The sequence below is a fragment of the Papio anubis genome, chromosome 1 (assembly GCF_008728515.1).
Source record: "Papio anubis isolate 15944 chromosome 1, Panubis1.0, whole genome shotgun sequence".
NCBI lineage: Eukaryota > Metazoa > Chordata > Mammalia > Primates > Cercopithecidae > Papio > Papio anubis.
Window position 1 is genome coordinate 168,491,095 of NC_044976.1, and position 7,854 is coordinate 168,498,948.

Here is a 7,854-nt window from a genome sequence, read left to right on the forward strand (position 1 = left end):
CTTGAAAATATTCATGAATTCCATATGAAAGTTATTTTCCTAAATCCACAGTGTTTACAAAGATTGTACTGCCAATTCAATACAGAGGACTTTTAACAGCATAGTCCTATAATTTTACTTATGGAATATAATGTGATGAGCAAAATATTTTAAGATGAAAGATAAATTTTTTGGCCACTTAAAGGTGGCCAAAAAAAGTGGCAAGATCCAAAATCATTGCATAAGTTTTCTGTACATTCTTCCTAGTATCATTTAATGATATTATTAGGGTCTCATTATATGCTTTTTCACCCATGCTACTTCCACTTTTTATATAAGTGTAGCATTCAAATTATTTCTTGAATAATATCCCCAGGGCTTCACAGAATGTGCCTCTGCACTAGAAATGTGTTTCTATATTCATATATCCCTTCATTTATTTTCCATTACTCAATTAAGAAAGAAATAATAGGAGACGTAACATAAAGCACATTATTGTGCCTTGTCCAACTGGCTATAGATAGATAGATCACCTTCAAATATAGTAGCAAATGCTGTCTTACTATAAAAGAGCTTTTACCTTTTCAAATCCAAATGCCCTGAGTTATTTTAAGCTCTGCTACCATCAGTCAGCTTCCTGGTGTGGAAGAACATATAACTTAGGTAAAGCTAGAGCAGCTGGAGCAATCACCACAAATCACCAGTTATAAGACTTGCTTGCAGGAGTAATACAGGCTGAAAAGTCCCCCTCCCCTCAAAAAAAATAACCAATGAAGAAGTTAATGTGGTGTTAGAGCTAGTAGTTGACCGTTGCTCTTGCCATCTGTCATCCCATTGGACTACATAAGTAGAAGTCAACAAGAAATTCGTCTCTTATATGTTGACACCACACAATGTCATTTTCTATTTATGCACATTGTTAAATTTCATTTGATATCAAAATTAATCCAGAAGTTTCTAAGAGAAGAAAGTAGTAAGAAATTTTCAATGTTTCAAATATCTCTAAACGAAAGAAAACTAAGCTTTAAGAACATTGCTAACCTTCTATAGAATAAAAGCATTTTTCCCACAATATGAGTTTCAATTGAGAAATTTTATTTATTCAACTGCTCCTGTCTTCATTGAGAAATATCTGTCCTCAAAAGTTATAATCTGGTTTACAACACAGGTAGCAGGCTAATTTAAATAAATCAAAACATTTTCTAAATACTAATTAAATTCACAGTAAGATTCCATTACATATGTACCAGGATGGCCAAAGTTAAAAACAAGATACCAAATGGTGGTGAGAATGTAGAGTAACATGAACTCTCACATATTGTTGATGGTAGTATAAAAATTGATACAATACACTTGGAAAACTACAGGAAAACTACAAAAGCCAGTGATGTGCTGTGACAGTAAATGTTTAACAACTGAGTCTGTGGTGGGAGAGGGATAGTAATTTGTATCATTTGCCAATTTCTATAATGTAAACACGCCTCTGATGGCCAGTCTGAAGCTACCAATGTGATGTCACTGAATGTGAATTTTGGAAGACATGTGCAAAATTAGCTCTTATGAGCTGGTACAAGCCAGTCCATTCTACCTCTGACTAGGTTGAAAACTCCGATTTCCCAAGACCCTACAAATTTCCTCCTAATTATAATCCCAATAGAGATGCATACACGTGTTCATAGAAAGCCACGTATAAGAATATTCACAGCAACACTATAAAAGCCAAAAACTGGCAACAACCCACATACCCATCAATCAGGGAAAAAATTAATTGTGGTGTATACATACAATGGGACAATATTCAACAATGAAAATTAACAAACTACTACTTATCCAAAAACACAGATGAATCTCTCAAATCTAACATTGATAAAAAGACCCAGACATCAAAGAATAATGATTCCATTTAAATAAAGTTTAAAAGCAGACAAAACTCATCCCTGATGATAGAAAACAAAATAATAGTTACCTTTGTTGAGTGAAAGCACCTATGAAGGGGCACAGGAAGGCTTCTTAATCTGGTGATAGCAGTTCAGGTGTGTTCATTTTGTAAAAATTCTTTGAGCTATAAACTTACAACTGTGCACCTTTTTTGCATGCCTGTTACACAACAATAAAACAAGTTTACTGAAAAATAAAACTTTTCTAACAAAACAATTACGAGGATTCACTTTCCTCTGTGGTTATTCTCTGTTACACTAACTCTCATCACCTGTTAAAAAGAGTACACACTCTACTGGTTCTGCTGCTTGCATGCTGTGTGACTGCACAAATTACTTAACCTCTCTAAGTTTCAGTTATCTCTTACACAGAAATCATAAATATTTACTTAATTGGTATATTACACAGATTAAAAATAATATATGTAAAATGTCAATATGGTATCTTTTCTACAGTCCACAATCCCTAGAACAGCCAGAATAATCTTTAAAAAAAAAAAAAAAACAGAATAAACATCCAATTATACTAGTCCCTTGCTTAAAACTCTCCAATTACTTGAGAAAAAATAAAATTCTTATCATGGTCTACAAGGCCCTCTGTGGCCTGGCCCTTGCCCTGTCTCTGACTTTACCTCCTACTATGCTCATTCTCACTTCCTGCATTCCAGCCACACTCCCTGTTCTTTGAACTCACCTAGCTGGCAGTTGCCCCAGAGCCTTTGCTTGTGCTACTATCTCTGTTTGGAATGTTGAAGCCCCACATCCATGCAAGGCCAGTTCCATTCCCAGATAAGTCTTATATCAAAAATCATCTTCTCAGAAAAAGGCCATCCCTGACATTTCAATAAAAAGTAGTCTCCCCAGTTACTCTCTATCCCATTTCCCTGTTTTATTTTTCAATACTGCATTTATTGCTAGCTGGAATTACTTCAATTTACTGTCTTTCTTCCATCATTGTAACCACACACCTCACAGTAAGCCAAATAAGGGAGGGATAGTGTCCGATATACTCACTACTGTATATTCTAGCACTAGAAGAATACCTGGCACACAGTACTCACTAGATGGTTGTTGATTAAAAAAATAATCAATAAACAATAATTTTTTTCAGAAACAGTCATTATTTCCTCCTTCAAATATCTTCATATATCATAAGAGTTTATGAATTTGTAAGTATTTTAGGATGGAGTTTATGAATTTGTGAGTATTTTAGGATGAAATACTGTGACTACATTTGCTCCTTGAACCATTGTTTTTATGTAACAGTTCTAGTTTCTTTTCTATTATAGATCTTAAGGATAAGGTCAAGTTCAGGAGCCAACCAAAAGAAAAATGTAGTGTACTACCTCACCCTGGTAAAATGCATTCATTTGACAGAGTAAACAGTTTGAAATTGTTCATTACTAAGACATTGACTCCCATATGTGATAAGCTGTGTTAATCTGGGACATGATTTTTATAACTGCATTATGTCTTTTAGAGAACTGTACTTAGGGTCCTTTTTCCCTCTGGAATTTTGATGAAGAAATCCTACAATCCATGTCTTCAGTACGGCTCTTTAAAAAGCAGTTCTTCTTGCTATTTCTGGGAAAATAAACCTTTAAAATCCTCAATCACTTTCCCAGGTGTAAAATGAGCAATTCTTTCAGGACATCATCAAAAATATTGTTCATCTGCATAGTCTCATGTCTACTGCAACCAGTGGTCTCTTATTGTGTAGTCTGAAGTTGAAAAGATAATAACTCATTAAAAGTAAAACCAATCACCTACATGTAAACAAAACCATCAGAGGAAGTTTTTAAAATGCTTCTCTAAGCTGAATATTTAGATCTGTTCTATTTAAAATCACATGATGGAAATGATTTTAAAACACTTTGAGTTTAACAATCCCCAGAAGTATAAGAATGATATATAATCATTCTAATATAATCATTCTATACCACATTATAAAGGCTAATATATAAAATTGTATGTCATCTAATTAACTTGGGACCCATTAGAAAAATTAGTTTAAAGCAATAACAACAAAAATTACACCTCAAACTACAATTTTTTTTTAAACTATCTTACAAAATATTTGGCGTTTTAACTTAATCTAACAAAGGAAAAGTTGGCTTCCTTATAGCAAATGTAGATGAAGATGGGCTGGAAGTAAGAGTTGAAATGGGTGCAGAAGAGAGAAATGGAAACATACAAGAAACAATTTAGAAACCTTATAGACTCACCCTGGTAGGGGTTTGTCTGTTTGAGAGAGAATTAGTCGCACAGGAAGAAGGCTGTTGATGCCTTTGATCAACGAAAAACCCTGGAGAGGAAAGACTTACACAGTTCAGGGTTAAAAAGAGATTGAAAACAAAATGCTTAGAGGAGATGAGATGGCAAAGAAAGCCAGAAACTTTTAAAGTAGTGGGAGCCAGCACACACAGGAACTATCATCAATCTCTAACGTCTCACACTTCATTCAGAGCTTTCTTCAAACTGCTGAAACCATGTTATTTCATAGCATTTGGGCTGACTTTAATCGTGAAATATTTTTAAAACTGTCTCTCAAAGAATGAAACTTTTCTTTTAAATCATAATTAAATAAATGTTGTTAAAAGGAAACTCTTATAACAAGTTCAGAAATTCCATAATTTCTTTTCCTCAAGAAGTGATCTTAATAGTCCAGATGGTAATACTGACCCTTATTAGCACAAATTAGATTGCATATATCACCTAAATTGTGCCCCATAGTTTTATCCAAGAAAAGCAATGAATATTAGCAGATTCACACAGAAGCTTCTTCTCTGATAAAAGTAAGAAAACCCATCAGCAAAGATTAATTTTATCATCTTACACTGAGATATGAATCAGTCATGTAATTGCTACATAAATATAAAAATAAAATTTTTGTATTAGGTATTTGTTAGAAAAAAACAAATTAAACCTCTTACACAATTGGGGGTGAGAAACTCTAAGGAGAGAACATCATAGAAGACATCTATACAATTAGTAACATGAGATTCCGACAAAGTCAAACCAGATGCAAAGCAAAGCAATTATAACTAAAGTTAATACGGTAATTTTCATGAATGTTTGAAGTTGTGACTAACTACAAGTGAATGACTGAAAAATTCCACATTAGATACCCCTTATTTTTAACAGTGGCCCCATGGTTAATCTAATAATAGGTGTAAATTTTAATAATTTTTCTATAATATGGAATGTACTCAGAAAATGACAAAAATTAAACTCTAGATTTAAATTCCAAAATCTGTAGTTTGACAATTAAAATACTACCTAGAGAGAGTACTAGTTAGGAGTACTAGTTAATCTGTATAGGGTACTAGTTAAGGGTGTGGATTCTGTAGGTGGACCATGCAGATTACCGTTCCACCTCTCCTGCTGGCATTTGTCTTGTCCAAGAGACTTGACCGCTGTGAGCCTCAGTGTCTTCACTATAACACAGAATAATACTAGTAGTAGTAGGTGGCAGTAATTTTACATGGAGGTGCCACAATATCTTTTAGCCATCCACTGGTTTTCGGAATTTACAATACAGAGCCAGGTTCTCCACTTTGGAGGACCAGAAAGGGACCTTTATCAATATACTCAAAGTCCACCAGTTTCTCAGTAATAAGTTTATAATAACTAAAACCACAAAAGATTGAAGGTATCTAACAATGCCAATCCTTAAAAACAACCCATGAAGTACCCATTATTATCCCCATTTTTCAGATGAGGAAACTGAGGTTTAAAAGTTTAACTCTCCCAATATATCAAAACAACTGAATGGCAGAGCTGCTCTTCAAACCCTAGACTGTAACACTCCAGTACCACTCTGCTATAATGGTTCTCATGAATGTTTTTATTCTACAACAAAGATGTATAAGGATAGCCACATTTGTATAATCTATCACAGTGGTTCACAAAGTATGGCCTGGGAACCCCTGTGGGTCCTCAAGACCTTTTCAGGGAGTCCATGAGGTGACAACTATTTTCATAATCATACTAAGATACTATTTGACTGTTTTATTTTCATTCTTTCATCAGCATACAGTGAAGTTTTTTAGAGGCTACGTGATCAGTGATATTGCAACAAATTGAACGCAGAAACAGATATCAGAATCTAGCTGTCTTCAGTTAATCCGGACATTAAAGGAACTTGCAAAAATGTGAAACAATGCCACTCTTCTAAAGTGTTTTTTCTTTTTTTTTTTTTTTTTTTTTTGGAAAATGAGATTTTTATTAAAATGTTATTTATGTTAACATGTAATGGGTTTTTTTAAAATTATCAATACATATTTTTAGATATTCTCAGTTTTTAGTTGAATCTGCTAAACATACTTAGGTGTAATACCCATAAACAAAAGCTCTTTAGGGGCCTCAATAATTTGTAAGAGTCTAAAGGTGTCCTAAGAACAAAAGGCTTGAAAACTGTGAAGAACTTTCACAGTACTTATGTCATTGCCAATACAAGATTATAGGTAAGGAAAAAAAGATTATACAAGGAGTGTTTTTCAATAAGCAGCCAATTTAGTTTGACAGTTATCTGGTCACCCTGAAATCAAATGTAATTTCTACCACTGCATCTACCCAAATTGAAGGCATTTTTCCATGATGAAAGGCCTTCCAAGAAATTATTGCCAGATGATATTATGTGAATTTTTTTATGGTTTGGGCAGAAAATGGGATATGAATTAACAAGTGAGAAGTCAAATGATTCCAGGAAAATGATATTTATTGTGTGTTTTTAAAAAGGAGTCCATATCTTAAAAGATTGCTAAAGAATCTCTTCCACATAATACAGGGAAAGAGGGTGAAAAACTTAGCTTACTACAAACTATCATAAGCCTTTAACCTTAAAAAAAGACACGAAGTCTACATATATGTGTGTGCTATAAAAATGTAACTATAACAAAAAATACACATAATTTACATTATATTATATATACCATTTAGATAAACCTGTTACTTCTGTGCAGGCTCCCCCGGACTCCCCCTCACCCTTTCTTTCTAAGTCCTGACCCCAAATCATGAAGTGCCTTCCTTGGTTGCTCTGTGACCTGGCCAGCTGCAGGTTTTTTCCAACAGGCTTGAACCGAAACCAGGGCTTTGCACATTTCCAGGCACTGAAAAAAGTCTGTTGCCCAAAACACTAAAAGAAACTGGCCCTGGCTTGAGCCAAAATCCTCAACCCTTCATAGAAACTTCCTACATGACTCCCTCATTTCAGACACGCCTAGGTAGAACACCCCCTTTCTCTCGCTGTCCGCCACAAGGATTGGAGCAGCACTCTGTAAGTTCCCCTAATAAATTTCTTAGATTCATCACCCTGGCGTTCAGTGCTTCTTTCTTTAGAACCTTAACCAGCCCCATCTCTGGACAGTTTGGGGAACTTCCCTGCAGAAATTCCCCTGCCACCACTTTTGGAGCAATTCCGGCCATGGGTTCGGTAAGACAAAACGTCTGACGGAGAAGAAAACAGGAGGCTCCACTGCTGCCTTGACCAGTATAACAACTTTGTTGATGTATGGCTAACTATCTAAATGTTCCAAATACAAACTAATGTTCCTATATCTAGCAAGTGTATATTTAAATGGTGAATTAGGGTTCTCCAGAGAAACAGAACCTATAGAGATTAGGTAGCGAGATAGACAGATGATAGATAGATAGATGGATGGATAGGTAGATAGGTAGATAGACAGATGGTTATAGAGATAACTTATAACAATAAGTTATTGACTCACTGATTACAGAGGCTGAGAAGTCCAGTGATCTAACATCTGCAAGCCAAAGACCCAGAAAAGCCTGTGGTATAGTTCAAAGGCCTGAGAGCCAGAGGACCAATGATGTAGACTCCAAACCCAGCCTGAAGGCTTAAGAACCAGGAGCACCAAGGGCAGAAGATTGACATCCAGTTCAAGCAGACAGGCAGAGGGGAGCACAAATCCAATCT